This window comes from Amphibalanus amphitrite, unplaced genomic scaffold (genome assembly GCF_019059575.1).
Source record: "Amphibalanus amphitrite isolate SeventyFive unplaced genomic scaffold, NRLGWU_Aamphi_draft 002007F_arrow, whole genome shotgun sequence".
Lineage (NCBI taxonomy): Eukaryota > Metazoa > Arthropoda > Thecostraca > Balanomorpha > Balanidae > Amphibalanus > Amphibalanus amphitrite.
Genome location: NW_024883500.1, coordinates 36925 through 52918, shown reverse-complemented (window position 1 = coordinate 52918; position 15994 = coordinate 36925).

Here is a 15994-nt window from a genome sequence, read left to right as displayed (position 1 = left end):
CACGAACCTATTGCAAATGCCGGGGGACACAATGCATTATTTTCCTTAGTTAGCTCCTGAAATGAAGTGGGACTGTAGCAGCTCAGCTTTAAATCCAATCTTGGGAGAGATGTCACCGAAGCAGTTTAATTTTCATTCCTAAATTCATTTTAATCTCCACGCAGCTGTGAGCTCACCCAATATTTAGTATTTGAGTGCTCTACTCCGTCCGTTCTTACCTACATACCGATAAGGATATCTATTCCATGGAAAGCTCAAGACGTTTCAGAGTAAGCTGCATTTCATGCATCACGAAGCAAACATATATCACGCTCTAAGGCGGCTGGAGTTCCGTCTTCATTTCAGCACAGAAGCGTGATGTTGAGTTATATCTCGCAGTCCATTTCAAAGGCATTTCAGCGCGACTCTAAAGCTAGCGCACTGAAAACAATTTAACCTGTCCTAAGGCCGGCGAGTAAACCGGTGTTTCACGGGTACCCCTATCCGCAACCATTTTTAACCACCCTATATATTACTGAACGGCTCTGGGAAAGAAAAATGGAAACCGAGGTCTTTAAAAAATTGTAGGCACGAGGCGTAGCCGAGTGCCGGAGATTTTTTGAAGACCGAGGTTTCCATTTTTCTTCCCAGAGCAAGTTCAGTAAGATATTTCCCATACGTCGTTTAATATCTATTCAGAAACTCGCAATTTAATTATTGAAATCACCTTTTTTAAGATTTTTATAAAAAAAAATCACCAGAACTGTAGGTCATCAACCCGTGCCGGAAAACAGTGCAGGAAAGATCACGTGCAAATGTTTCCCGCACGGCTAGGATAATGCTAAAGGGATATCTCGGCGTATGGGAATCCCAGAAGTAGTGCTAGGTCCCATTGCGGTGTAGTCGTACTTGCTCTGAGCGGATATAACCGCTGTCAGCGAACATGTCCGCTGAGAGCAGGGACGACTACACTGCAATGGGACCTTACTGTATACTCCTGGGAGAGTGGTTAAAAATGGTTGGGGATAGGGGTACCCGCGAAACACCGGTTTACTCGCCGGCCTTGGGTTAATTTTTTTTTCAGTGCGCCAACGTCCACATATATGTCAGTGCAATTTATTTTTCTTAAAAACGTGAACCTAAGAGCAAACGCAAAGAGCAAAACGTTAGAACTATAACACAATCTAATGACAATAGATCAAAACGAAAAATGTGGACTAAGACCACGAATATGTTTTTAGATCGATGCATTGTGTCTCGGTACTCGGTCGCACAAAAATTGCGTCGAATAAGAAGGAATCTTACGGAATAGAGTGCGGTGTTCAGATTTCCATTTCTTTCATCCATCTTTGTCTATTGTGCGCTGTCTGCCGTCGGCCACTGTTTATCACTGGTGAGGCGTCTGTGACGGTCCAGGTAATGGCCTATTGTTGGGCCATTTTCCACACGCTGCGTGCTTTATGGCGGCGCCGTATCTCCGTTCTGTGCTCTCCGGTCCGAGCGGGTTGGGCCCCCGCCGGCGGCGCCGCTCCATCCTTTCACCTTGGCCACTGGCCGTAGATGACATCGAATTCCTGGGTCCCGGCCGTGACAATAGCGCCGTCCGACAGGTGCTCGGCCGACCCGACCCGGCGGCCGGCCTGGCCCTGTGCTGACCGGGAGCCGACGCGGAAGGGGTGTACTAATGGCTGCGGTCCTAATTAATCTCTAATGACGCCGGGCCGGGCGGGGCGGGCGCGACCGCGGCGGGTGGGGAGGAGCAGCCAGCAGCCGCGGGACAGCCACGGGACGGGGGAGGTCGCGGTGCGGTGGGACGGTGGGTGGGTGATGGGTGATACTGGGACGCGGTGACAGCTGCGGCGGGGTCTGTCCCGCCCACCGGACGCCGACTGCTCCTCACACATCTGTGTACTGCGGCGACGGCGAGCGGCGCGGCGAGGAGGCGATAAACGGGGTCGATTACACAGGAACAAATTCATCACACTGTGCTGTTTCGTAGTTTTTTTCCTACACTTCTCCCCATGTAGCACTCCATAAATCTCTCTTAACTCGAAATATCTCGTCTCGGAAAATCTCCTCTGTCCGAAAATACACCGTTTCCGGCCAGCTAAAATGCCGACTTCAGTAATTGTCTGACACAGTGTGGCTGGTGAGCTCAAAATAGCTCCAACGATCTGCATTTTACATTAAAAGGCAAACTCTCGAGTGGAAGCCTAATGACATCCTTTCCACCGTGCGAACACTCGCCGCGCCGGCACTCACTGGAGTGATGTGTGGGAGTGTCTGTGAGTGCCCATTCGTCGAATATTAGTGTGTGGGGGAGTGGTGCTTTAGCTGTCGCCGAGCAAGATTCTAAGAAGAGACGGAGTGCTTCTGTAATGAGTAAAATTCACAATAATGATGAGGATGATTGAAGTGTCACCTAAGCAAGTTTCAACTACGATGCGTAACATATTATATTACACATCACTTTCGGGATTGTAACAGAAACACGAAAAGCATAATACATTGCCAAATAAGTAATTGGTAGTAAAAAGCTTCATCATCTTATTCATGTCAAAACTCTACAATAGGTATTATTTTGATTCGACTGACGACTGGTTAGATAAATAGCTCGTGTATTCCAACCTCGCAAAATAAAAAAGGCAGGATCGTCAATCAAAAATCATCTTTTGAACACCGCGCTGCGGCATATTCTCTTCTTCAGCTTGGGGGCTCCGATTGAATTGATGTTTTATACTGCCAGCTTTCGAAAAGAAGCGTGGGTCAAAATAGGGTTATTTATCTCGAATCGCTTCTCCTCCTTCGAACGCCTTGACTCGTTCCTTTGAACGGCACCATTCAACCCGGAAGGCTTGGTCCGGCATTCATGTAAATCTTCGGCCAGTTTCTGAAATGCGCGCCTTGCCTGCGGCGAACCGAGTACCCTTCGTATTCAATAAGCTAATAACACTTTCTTCCTCGCCTGCGGGATATCGCCGCTTATCCGTCCGAGGACTAACCATTGATCATCTTTATTGGACAGCAATTTTCCCTCGGAACTCCTATTCCCATCAGCAAATAGCGGCCGATAAAACGGCCTTGAGCCGGGTCGGGTCTCGGATAAGCCACACACACCGTCCCTTGCGTCGCCTAATGAGGAAAATCATAGGCCTAGTGGAAAACATAATTTGTAACCGTCCTCGACCGAATGAAGCTGTAGCTCACACTGAGGATCGGCCTGCTCCGGGAAAGAGCGCCGGGTCGGGTCGGAGGGAGGACCTGTCCTGTCCTCCCCGGCCATTCCTGCTCGGCGGGTGGTCCGCTCGGTCCGTCCGAGACACAGACGAGACGGACCGAGCCCCGCACAGTGCCGCCAGCGCGTGCATACAAATGTAACCACTCCACGGCACCGACTAATGAACGTAATGACTCCGACCGTCACTGTCCGGAGACACGCCCATCGGCAACAGTGCGGCGAGGGCTTGGCCTGAGGAGGTGAAAATTGGGACTATTAGAAACGTGTGTCGCATGTCTAAGCGTTTCGTGGGAAAGCAAGGACGACGATAAGCTTTATATTTGTGGTCATGTTGCTGTGACTGAGTCTGAGATGCTACGATTGACAGGTCAATAATTCTCTTTTTACAGCAGATTCGGGTACAGTTTGCAGCTACCTACAGTAAGTAATACAGCTAAGAGTTGCGTACAAATAATTAAGCACACAAAACATCTGTAATTAACGAATATGTAAGTAATTAAGCGGTTACGTAAGAGTTAGTTCGAGGCTATAACAGCTGTTTTCACGTCGGATTATCTGGCGAACGCACCATGCTTGGCGAAATCTGCACCAAATCTCTTTTGTTACAAATATCTTCATATCCTGAATTTACATCAGTGTTTCAATAAAACATATAATGTTTGATAATGTGAAAAATCAGGTACAGCCCTCTGCAAACTGCGTGGTAGGTATTCTTTTCTCGACAAAACCGATAATAACGCGGATGCTATGCTATCGGTCACTCGGAAATCTTAACAGCAAGACGCGCGAGACTGCGCACCTTATTGGCGCATTGGCATTACCATCGTATTTATTTTCCATCCAGTTTGGCAACAACACTCAAAAGTTTATAATTGCCCCCAAAACCAATTTTTGCATTTTGTTGTAACACAAGGCATATACTTTGTTTAGTGATAGACCCAATTAAAAGAGTGGAGCATGGCACCTCTATTTGCAGTGAGTTCCGACCGACTGATAACATAGGTATTCTTTGAGTTATTGCCGGTTTTGTTGAACAAAAGAATACCTAACACGCAGTCTGCTGAGGGCTGTACATATGCAGCCTTGCAGCACAAGGTGATAACTTTTCAGGAACACAATAACATAAATGTGACCAAATCTACACAAAATATGCACCAAAAGTAAACCAACTATGTACCAGGTAGCCGTCGTGAAAACGGCAAATATCATGGGATGCGTAGCTACCAGAGCTAGCTCCCTTATTATTTTCCTTAAAATAAACTACCGAAGGAAGAAATTCAAGACAGATGCAACTGCAAAACCGCTCTGAAAATGTGCACATTGTACTCCGTTACTGGACTGTTGGCAATGAGTGGCCGGTTTGCCATTTTGTATGGCACTGAGTGCGTTCCCATGCCCACACATCCACGGCGCGGCCGAAAGGCCCCTAACACAATTTTCCCCAGCGAGGTCATCACCATGGCTACGGGCGCGCGAGGGGCGGCCTGCGAGCCTCCCTCCGTCTCGTGTGGGCCCCACGCACGGAGCCGGCCAGCACGGCACGGCTCCTGCGCTCAATCAAATCCACTGCAGCTCAACCGTGCCATCCCGGATAGCGGACCGAGAGGCAATGCGCTCAGCCGGAATCATTGGAGAAGTCGGAAAGGCTGGGAAATTGATTACAGACGAGACTGGGAAAATATCCCAGAAATGAGGTGAATAAGCCAAGTAACTCGCAAACATATTAGTCAAAGCACCTGCTTGGGAGGTGCGAGCATACGAGCTTGCCCGCCAAGCTGGCTGTTTTCTGAACATATCGAAGGAGATGTGACAAAGTCAACCGAAAGCAGTCACTGGACAGAACTGTGCAAGCATCGGAAAACTCCCCCGTTCCCTCCGCGTGTGCGTGTCTGTTCTGCACGCAATATTCCAATAACCGCCATTCCTTATACAGTCGGCTGCCCTGACCGAAAATAGCTCGGTGAACGAGAAAGTATCTGCAGTTGTTTCAAGTGTCTGTTACGGTTTGCGCTGGGTCGGCATGTTTTATTGAGAGTTCCTAGAGCATTGTGCTTCGCTGGTGTAGAAAACGACACTGAACTGGGCACCCACTGTTGTGTGTGATTGAAATGTCAGTCGCAGGTAGCGGCAAGCTGAAATGCGCCCTTCAATCTAATTTCGAGCAGGCGAGTGCGGAAGCTTCAACTTTCTAAGGATTACACAGAGGTACCCGGAAGGATGATTCTGGGATACCTCTCCTCTGAAATTGTTTAAAAAGAACCTTTTCCCGAGCGTACGGCACTTACATTATATCTCAGAGTACGTAAGCGTATCACAGGGGAACAGCCGAACTTAACCGACGCATTCGAGGAAGCTGAATGCCTTCATATATTCACGACATGTTCCGAATTCACATTCTGGCTGCAATACCTTAACAATGTAAAACAGTTATTCAGCCACCTTGGCGACTGAGTGCGCCTGTACCGCACGACTGGGGTATAAACTCATAAAAGGGCTTTAAAAAACGATGGATAATTTTCAGTAGGTGCTTGGTTGTATTAGCGGCTAGGTTCGCGAGACTGTAAATAACAGATCACCGCACATAGTTCAGTTTATCCCTGGCTTTCTTTTAACCCAAATCTCAGTCTTATTCGTATCTGTGAATGTTACGGTACTTGGATAAATGATAAATGAGTTATTCTAAGCTCATAATTCAAGGCAAACGTCCCAATAAACGTTTAACAATGTGATCGTGCACTTACGACGATAATGGTTGTCGTATAAAGGCCATAACTTTTTGCTCTCTGCAGCTTAGAGACCCGAACAAACATACCGGACATATTGGTTCTATGAATTGTCCATCAGCCGGCATCGGCAACTATCCGACGCTGCCGTCTTTTATTAACGGTGTTACGTAACCTTCAGTCGATGGAGAGCTTCATCGCGACACGTCATTAAACTCGCCCGGATTGTGACACAACTTGTGTCGTGGCCTATGGGATGGTAGAAAACGTCCCAGAATCCGCCCGTGCACGAGACATACATGTTTACAGGAACGCAGGAAAAGTTCAGAACTCAATTTGGGATGTGCTTTGAGATGCATGCGTCAGTACACAATGAATACAGATGTCGTGTAAATGACGTTTGAACAACTTAGCTCTAATTCCAACACGACACGATAATTTTTTTTTATCGGATGCAGACCCAGTTTCGGTGAAAAGTCTGTATGCTCTCTCTATTGATGTAAAAATTACCCAGTAATCTCTGATAAATAATTAGCGTGCCATTTTAAAAACGATCTAAAAATAAAAGGAATAGGGTAAGTTATGTGACAACAAACAGACCAATAGGTTGAGTGACATATGGTGTCAAACGCAATACACAGACACCCCAACACGACGGCTTGTCTCACGAAAGAGGCAACATGGAAAAGAACAGCACACATCCGTCGTTGCATGTTCACCTGTTTGCCATCCATTCAGTTCCAGACTGCCATGTAACCATGCTATCTTGTAAAGATCGTTACCTGCCTGTCCCTCACCCATCGGTCTCGTCTGTCGATCGGTCGGTCGGGCGGTTGGTCTGTTGGTTTGTAAATCTGTCGGTCGAGTTATTTGCTTTCTCGGTCCGCCTCTAGGAGCCGCGGTCGGTCGATCGATCGGTCGGTCGGTCGGTCGGTCTGTCGGTCTGTCGGTCGCCCGGTCGGTCTGTTGGGTATAGGCCCGCCCCAGAGCCGCGGTCGGTCGGTCGGTCGGTCGGTCTGTTAGTCTGTCGGTCTGGAGTTGTTCTCCCTGTGGGCCCGTCCAGAGCCGCGGTCGGTCGGTCGGTCTGTCGGTCGGTCGGTCTGGAGTTGTTCTCCCTGTGGGCCCGCCCCAGAGCCGCGGTCGGTCGGATGCCAGGTTGACACAGGACGCCGCTGATGGGGAGATAACGCCGACCGACCCACCCGCCGCCCTCCCCTCCCCTCCGTCAGCCGGTCAAAGACCTCCCAGCCTCGCGGCCCGGCTTCCCCGCGTCCCGAGACCCTCCCACGGAATCCCCAGGTCAGAGCCGCCATTTGACCAGGGTCTGGCCATTGGAAAGAGACCTTCACCTCTGATACGACCGGCAGGTGACCAAACTGGAAACTTCATTGCATGTGATCCAAATAAGAATGTTTTTTTTTTTTTTGCCTGCCACTGCGAGTCACTTCTTTTATTGCCAGCGTCACGGGGGTAACTGATTATTAAATTAGGGGAGAGCGGGGCCAGTTGAAACACGGGGTCAGATGAAACATGGCTTTATTTTCAACAGTATGCAACATATGGCGTTGCCGACACCACTGCGCATCCGCGCTCGACCACTTCCTTTGTCAACGGCGTTTGGGCGGCAAACGGACGGTAATTTTGATTTGACACTTGTTTTTGTGTTTTTGAGGGGCGTTTTGGAGAAATCGTTTTTATGAATATTTTGTGATATCTCATATACCTTTGTTTGCTGAAAGAAGAACTCCTGGCTCCGGAATAACACCTTATCTGGCCCTTCATTCAGCATGATGCCGTCCCTCCAGCTCGTTTGACATGTGCTTTACGGCGATTGCGAGATGGCGGGAGCGGATGGGGTCAATTGAAACGCTTCTCTGAGGGTCAGTTGAAACAGGGCCACAGGCCGTTTGTTATGGACCCCGGTGACCTTTGCAATGGTTATTGTTCAGGGGCTGTAAACATTAAAGGAAATAGTCCACCTTTGAAATGAGCTTTTAAACTGAAATAGTAGCTTAATAGAGCTCAATTTTTGACCCCTTTTTCTCCAGCCTTTTGCTTGAAAGCACACTATAGCCTGAGATATTTCTCATTTTCCTCATCCGCCCATTTTACCATAGTCTATGTACTTTATGTCACCTATTATGAGGAACTTTGCACTTTTAGCTTTCCAACAACCTATTGAATGTAGCATTTGGAAAAGTAAACCGGACAAAATATCTCCTTAAGAGGGTGGCCTTAGAGAGGAAAACATCCCATTGTTAAGGATAGGTGCAATCGACCCCATGGGCTGGTTCAATTGACCTCGCATCGGGGTCATTTGAAACGGGCGTAGAGCTGTTTTATAAGCAAGCGTTTGGCAGCAAAATATGTTTGAAACATAATTTTACATATCTTAAAATAAAGCCAAAAGAGCATATTTTTTCATGGCATTGTGCATTTTTCGATATGACAACTAGATCTCGCTGTGCATGTCAATATATAAAAAGTGATTCAACTGGCCCCGCTCTCCCCTATTTGATACATTGTTCAAGAAAGGCTTCTCAATCTTTACATCTCAGCTTTACCAACTCAGGACACCACAATTAGATGTCTATTATTGATCATTATCAACTGTTCAAAGGCATTGATCAAACATTCATTAACGTTTTTATTTGTTGTGTTGTGGAGATCCATTTAAACGTTACTGATATGATTGTAGCCATTATGACCATTAATCTATCGACGGATTGCGCTAACTGGCTGGTGAAACGTCCGGCGCACAGTGGGCCAGGCGCATCAAAAAAGCGGAATTAAGTCGAAAATCAACTTCGGTGAAATTCCTGTAATTATGGGATAGAGTATTGTAAAAATGTCCAAAGTTTCCGAATAAGCAAGTTTCCTTTCCCCAATGTCAAGGCAGATAATGCTATAACATCGCAAAGTAGGACTTACCGACTGGAGATGGAAATGACTGCTGTGTACCATTTTCCGTTCCCCCGATTCAAAAGCTCTCAGCGTAAAATCATTTAAGTTATTCCGTACAAAATAGCTTTAAAAAACAGTCGGTATTTCTGCGCATGTTTCTCGTACTCAAGTTCCCGGGAACTATTTCATGCTTACTAGTAGCGGTGGGGTTTACAGTGCCTGTTCGGAACCGTGGTAGTGCAACGACGCAATGAATTTATATAAGGATATAAAGAAAACGTCACCGAACAACACGAAGATATTTGCTGCCTGACTTTCCTCAAGGTGTATAGCTTGCTGCCCATTGCAAATATTTTGCGCATTTTTGCGCGAAATGGACAAATAAGGGTTTAACCCTCGCCGGCATAGGCCGTTTTGCATCCCTCGACGGCACAGGGGGATGCGACCCTGCTCGCGTTTGGCCCCTAATTGAGCTAGAGCCTCGCGGAAAAAACCATCGTGTAGGTCGTCACGAGACAAAGCCAACGGTACCCGGTTTTAAGGTCACATGGGTCAAATGGTGACCTCTGAGGTCAGGTCAATGGCCGAAAGTCGGGACCTGTTAGAACGTCGTATAGTGTGGCTGCTAAGGGGTTTTTTTCGGGATGCTGATCACGAATATCATGTTAGTTTTGATCACAGATGATATCTTCATGCATTTAGGCCAGGTCGGGTCAGCTCAGGTCAGGTCAACCAGTATGGGTCCTGCCGGGCATTCGTAGTAGGTGTCAACCCGCCTCTGACAGCTTCGTAACATGTTACGAAGGCACCAAAACTACTTCGTAAATGTTCAAATGGTTCCTAAATTCGAATTCAGCTCCAAAAACTAGCCAAGAAACATGTAAAACTCGAAAAAGTGAACCGAGGTCATCGAAGGTCAATGACCTGACCTGACCTTCAGGTGACCTTTACACCCACCCTAAAGCATGTGACCAACATCATATCACATGTTTGAACGCTTGAAACCACGAGAAGACTGCAAACGCGCGGCCAATGCGGCATAGTGCCCGCCTGTCCCAGGCATATGTGCAGCGCAGAAATTAAATAATGACGTCATAGGTCAGTGACCTAGCGTAACCAATCAAATTTGAAAATGGATATCGGATTCGGCTTTAGCATGATATTTTACCCTGTAACGAATCATATTTGGCACCGCAGCTGTGCTCATTGATTTAATTCCGCTTTTTTGAAGCGCCTGGCCCACTGTGCGGTGGACAAATTGAGGCACCCTCTCACGGTTGTAACATCCATGAACTTCTTACCACTGCACTGGTAAGAACTGATGTGTGTTGAATAAAATGGCGCTGGGCGACCAGCATAATGGAGAAATGTTTGCTCGAACTTATAGAGTCACTGGCGGTCCCAGGGGGGGGGGCCACGGGGGCCATGGCCCCCCCTTTGGTGCTGAAAGGTGGGGCCATACTATCTTTTGGCCCCACCTTTCAGATCGAACAAAAGTCCTAGAAAAGCTTTTTGTATGTTTCATTTTCTTTGTTGCGCCATCAAAGGACGTAAATTTCACTCATGAGTGGGCTCAGTTTCGTATTCTGTCAATTTGGCGGTCAGCGTCGCTGGCACCGGTTCACGAGTATGGCCGCATCTTACATGGAATATCAGCGTGGGTTTACTTGAGGCTCTCGTAGGCCCAGCAATGGCTGGCATGAGACCTCTTCGGCAGTGGCGGGTGGGCCATGCCAAAGGAGCGTGGCTCTAAGACACTAAAGTAAGACCTCTTGGGTCGGTGCTGTGCACCTCAGAAGCCCGGTGGTGACGCCGTATGCCGGCTTGGTTTCTTAAGGATTAGCGTGGGATCTCCGGGGCCTGCGTAGAGTTTGCATTAGCTAGTATGTAATTTCAGAGGCCTGTATGTAATGTGTACACAGTGGCGGTCGCGGGGGGCATCAGGGCCATGCCCTCCCAAGGCACATAAAGGGGCCATCATATCATTTGCCCCCCCCCCTCAAGCAACCGATGGGCCCCCATAGGTGTATGGGACCCTGGCCCTGATTCGATCGTCACGAGGCTAAAAAACACGCCCACACCGGTCTTTGAGCGTCCAACAATGACCTCTGAGGGAACTTCAGTGGCGGTCAAGCGCCCACGTTGACCGCTAAGAGCCCACATCGACCTCTGAGGCCCCACATCTGACCTATGAGGACCCCTTACCGGCCTCAGGGGCCCCAACCGGCGTCTGAGGGTCTCACACCGGTCTCTAGTGGCCTTATTGCTGTCTCTGGTGTCCCAAGACGAACATTTAGGTGCCAATGAGGGCCCCGCATTGGCTGCTGAAGACCCGATGCTGGCCTCTAAGGGCCTGCATTGGCCTCTGAGGAGGGCTCATCTTGGCCTTTGAGGGCCCTCTGCTGGCCTCTAGGTTCCAACGACGGCTCATTCCGGTCTTTTAGGGCCCCACGCTGACCTCTGAGGGCCCCATGTTGGCCTGTAATGAGTAGGACCCACATAAGCCTCCGAGACCCCAACTCGGTCTCTGATGGTCTCAAACTACTGGCCTTTGCAGTTTGCAGGCCCTGTACTGGTCTCTGAGGGCCCTAAACTGGCCTCTAAGTGAAAACATACATGGGTGGGCTTCTGAAGATCACAGGGCTCACGCAGACTCCTGCACAGCCGTACGTTGGTCTTGATCGAGATTACTTTACGTTAGAGTTCTGCACGGCTGCAATTTTCCACAGCCTAGCCGCCCCGCAGCCGTGGCTCCACAGCCACAGCCGCCCACAGCCGTGGCAAACTGTGGGCAGCCAGCCGTCAGCCGGCCGTGGATACTTTCAATGAAATGCTACCAAATAGTATATAATAAGTTGTTTTTAGTTGAAACATATAGCCAAAAGCACATTGCAATGGGCTATAGATTCTCAAGCTCATGAAGCATCATAGGTTAAGTGGTTGTGTATCTGGCTTTAGGCCGAAGGCCTGAAGCCTGATGCGCAACGCATGCCTACACAAGCCCTTGCAAGGAGTTAAGAAAGATGGGTAGGTAGGTACCTACATCAACAGAAAACATAAACAACGAACCAGAATAGAAGCACTAGCAGTGTAGACATCTAATGCCAAATCCTGAAGCATGGTTGTGGGACAGAACAACAGACCCTGATGCTTTTCATTATCAATGTTAGGTATGGAAAATGAAACTGAAGTTGATGGACTGTCAAACAGTGATTGTCTAGTCAAAACTCTTGCTTCTTTCTTACCTTGCATATTTTCTGGGGTGTGATATGCCAGACTTGAAGCAGCCTTCTGGGCAAGTCTCAAACTAATTTGATATGCAAGGCATCAAAACACTAGTGAGCATCCAAGAAAGAAAAACATTCTTCTATTTTGATTTTTCCAAATAATGATCTTCGCTCAAATCCCCAAGGACGTGCGAGCCACAATTACCTCTTTTAATCAAAAATTTTACTTGAGTTTTTAATGGCGTCAATAGCAAAGAAATGGCAACAAATTGTTTTTGTGTCACTATAAACAGCCATAAAAAATATAATTAATAAATAATAATGCTATACAGTTTAAAACTTGCTCTCAAATAAAGATTAAGTATCAAATTTTTACATTTTTAGAAGAAGACGTCATTTTATTAGTAAAGTCAACAGCTCGCGTAAGAAATATTGTGTTCAGGGTTTTCACCGTCATGTGAATTACGTGTTCAGGGTTTTCACCATCATGTGAATTAACCGTAAGTAAGGTTCATGTTCACTTATAATCTAATTCCATTGGCTTCGTTGATCAGCATTTTCTGTTAGCGGTCACTCACACACCAGTTAGAACATAAAGCGCCAGTTTTATATTATGTAATTATGTAACGTGATGTAACGGAAGTTGGACTTGCCGAAAATCCAGAAATACATCTAAGAGTTATTTTAGATAATATTTTATGAAGCATTTACCTGCCTTTACCTAGGCGTGATTTCTTTTTCTATTACCTGAAAGAATTTTTGAATGCTGTCTTCAATAGCTGTAAGGTGCTCTCCTAATGACCAGGTGAGATTGATTTGAGAGGGATGTGACAATGCAACATGCTGCATTTTCTGAAACTGTCAAGCTCTTGATGATGAAGGAACAATTGGTACCTATAATTAGTATTCTGTACCAGAGTGCAAACTCCCCTACAACAAATGGTAAAACCATTACAGGTTTTCAAAGGCTTCACCACTTTCAATGTTGCTGGGCATCCTTTGCATGATTTTTACAGGCTAGACTGATTATCAGAATGTGAGATTAAGGATTTAAAATTTTATATTGGAGTACTTAAGATTGAGCTTGAAATCTCACAGCCGTGGCCACAGCCGTAGCCGTGTTCTTGGAGATATTTGCAGCCGCCCCGGCCCACAGCCGTGGGGCTGCAGCCAGCCGCGGCTGCAGCCGGCCGGTGCAGACCTCTACTTTACGTCCTGATGGTCCCGCGCAGATTCCCTCATATTTCGACGTCGGGACCCCATGAGCCGGTGTGGGTCCTGGGGCTGGCAGAGACTGGTGAAGTCCTTAGGGCTCAGGGCAAGTCTTTTTAGCAGTAGGACTATAAGGCAGGTTGAGTGAGCCCCAATAGAGCCGTTGCGAGGCCCCGCGCGAGTCGTGCGCGGCCCTCAGATGCCAATTTTGAAAACCAAGAAGCTGTGGGGCCGGGGGTCTCCAGAGGTCGGTGTACCTATTCTCTCCCGCCGCCAAAGAACTATATGGGTAAATGTCATAGTCTGAAAATGATCTCTGGGTTTCACATGCATGTTCAAAGCAAGAGGTATCCGTACTTTTCCGAATTGTTTTATTGTGGTAAGGTCATGAATCCGCGTGCCCGACCTTCCAGTATATGCTACACCGATCCGTCGCCATGGTGCAGTGGCCCGACCGGTGGAAACACCGTGGGACGGGAAGTGGAACTGGTGCTTTTGCCTTAAATTGAGCTTAAAGATTTCACGCAAGAATGAGGTGGATGAAGCATAAGTAATGCCAACTGCGCGGCGCCTCGTGGACGTAAAAAATTAGCCGATCCCCCCCCCCCCCCCGGTGACTGATAAATGTTATGTCCCGCGAGTGTGACTTTGGCCCCCCCCTTTTGCGAGCGGCTGCGACCGCCAGTGTATAGAGTGGTGTGTTCCTTACCTCGTTTATTTCTGTTACATTTCTTTGCTTCATTGTTTGTTCGACAGAAAGGTTTATATTCGTACTACTTATCGGATTCGAACAACCTCACTCCAGTCACCCGAACACCGCTTCTCACCTCACCTCTCACCCCTCTGGCGCAGCTCTCTCACCCCGCGCCGCCCCCGCTCTCTCACCTCAAGTTGACATGTCACAGAGCGGGCCGGAGCGGGGTCATTATCGCAATGTCATTAGGGTCGTCGCAGGCGGCCTCGCGCTAATGAATAGCGCCCTTCCTGCCCGCGCGATTGGGGCGAGATAACGATCTGGGCCGGCGACAGTCGTCGCCGCCGCATCCCACGCGAATGTGGCGCACCGGCGGCAGACGCGCACGCGGTGGGTCGGACGCTAACGAGATGCACGCGCAGCGCTGACCGCGGCGGCGGCGCGGATCGGGCCTGTGGTGGGCAGCACGCGCCGACAAACAGCCAGAGAGAGTGGCCCACAGACGGCTCGGGGCTGGCTGCAATCCCGGACCACGGCTACTGAAAGGACGGGACAAATGAGATTTTCATCGGATGGTTTCCCTTAAATATAAAATAATTTCATAATTGGAAGCATAATCCTTTTGCGAGCACGTATATGCTTTCAGTGAACAACCTAATTTGGTTATCCTGAATAGGTCGCCTTGACGTCACTCGCTTTTATTTTCTTAGTTATTTCTTCAGCCTTTTTATTTATTTTATAATTTAATTCGTTTTCGTTGCCGTGCGATCTGCACTCTGTGGTATAAGCTTTATGCTTTTAGCATTAACCTGCCAGTATTCTCGTGCAGACATTAGGTACACGAGCTCTTACGAAGCATCAATCAAATCGTTTATTTCTTGGTAAAGAGAAGCATTAAAAAATCGAATTACTTAATTCTCTCACCCTTTCCTGTTTCCACGGCGTTTATTTTTCAGCTCCCTCGTTAGCGCTGCCGGCAGTACCCGCTGATACCACTGGAGGTGCGCGGCGTGTCTTAGTGTCACTCATCCCTATCGGTGACCGCCCACCCATCACCGAAGGTGTGCCACCCTCCCACGGCGCTTCCGCCGCACAAAAAGGTCCTAACACCCTCACAGGACCCGCACATGGCTCCGACACCGCTGGCTAACACCTCCGGCATGTCACCGCTCGGGTCGGCCGGCCACGTTCAAAGTAACGCATTCCTGCCCGTGTTTGTCGCTCATTATCCGCGCTCCCACGGGGAGCCAACGGTCCGATTCTCCACGCGCGGGCTCCCCGAGGGGCGGCCGACCCGGCGCACCCCGGTGCACCCACCCCCGCTGGAGCGCACGGCCCGGCAGATTTGAAATCCCTACCGCGGCCGGCGGGTGGGGGCGGCGGGCGGCCGGACCGCCAGGCTCCGCCCTCCGCGGCACTGCGGTACAGCATCACGGCCGGCCGGCAGGGGCAGCGACACAGGTGCTCGACGGCGGCGGCTAGCCAAATCAGTGCGCGCACGGATTTGGTGAGAGGGGGTGCGCGCGGAGCACCGTCCGGCAGAGTAGCGGAGCTGTGGGCGGGGTGCGTGTGCGGTGGAGAGAGGAGCGGAGTGCGGTCGGCCGGATTTCAATGGAGCGAGTCAGGTGAGTGCCGGGCCGAATGGGAGTGATGTACCGGTGGCGTGTGGTGGTGATGCTAATGTGCCGCTGATGACACCGGTTCGTTAGATTTAATGGTGCCAGGCTCCACGAACACTGCTCCACATGTCACGGCTCGACTTATGTCAGACTCGAGCCATTTACACCTAAACCCACGTATTTAGTGCAATGGCTTCAATGCATTTCACCGTAGGTATAATTAAATAAGGCTGATGTGCATCTGATCCTCTTAGCTTTACAGAGGCCAAAGAACAGTCACAGGTTGCAGTAGACAGCCCTGATATTAGGTATATGCAAAATGGTTGCGAGTTTATTCGCTCATTTTCCGTCAAAGTGGCGAAATGTTTAACCAGGGCTGCGGAGTCGGAGTCGGAGTC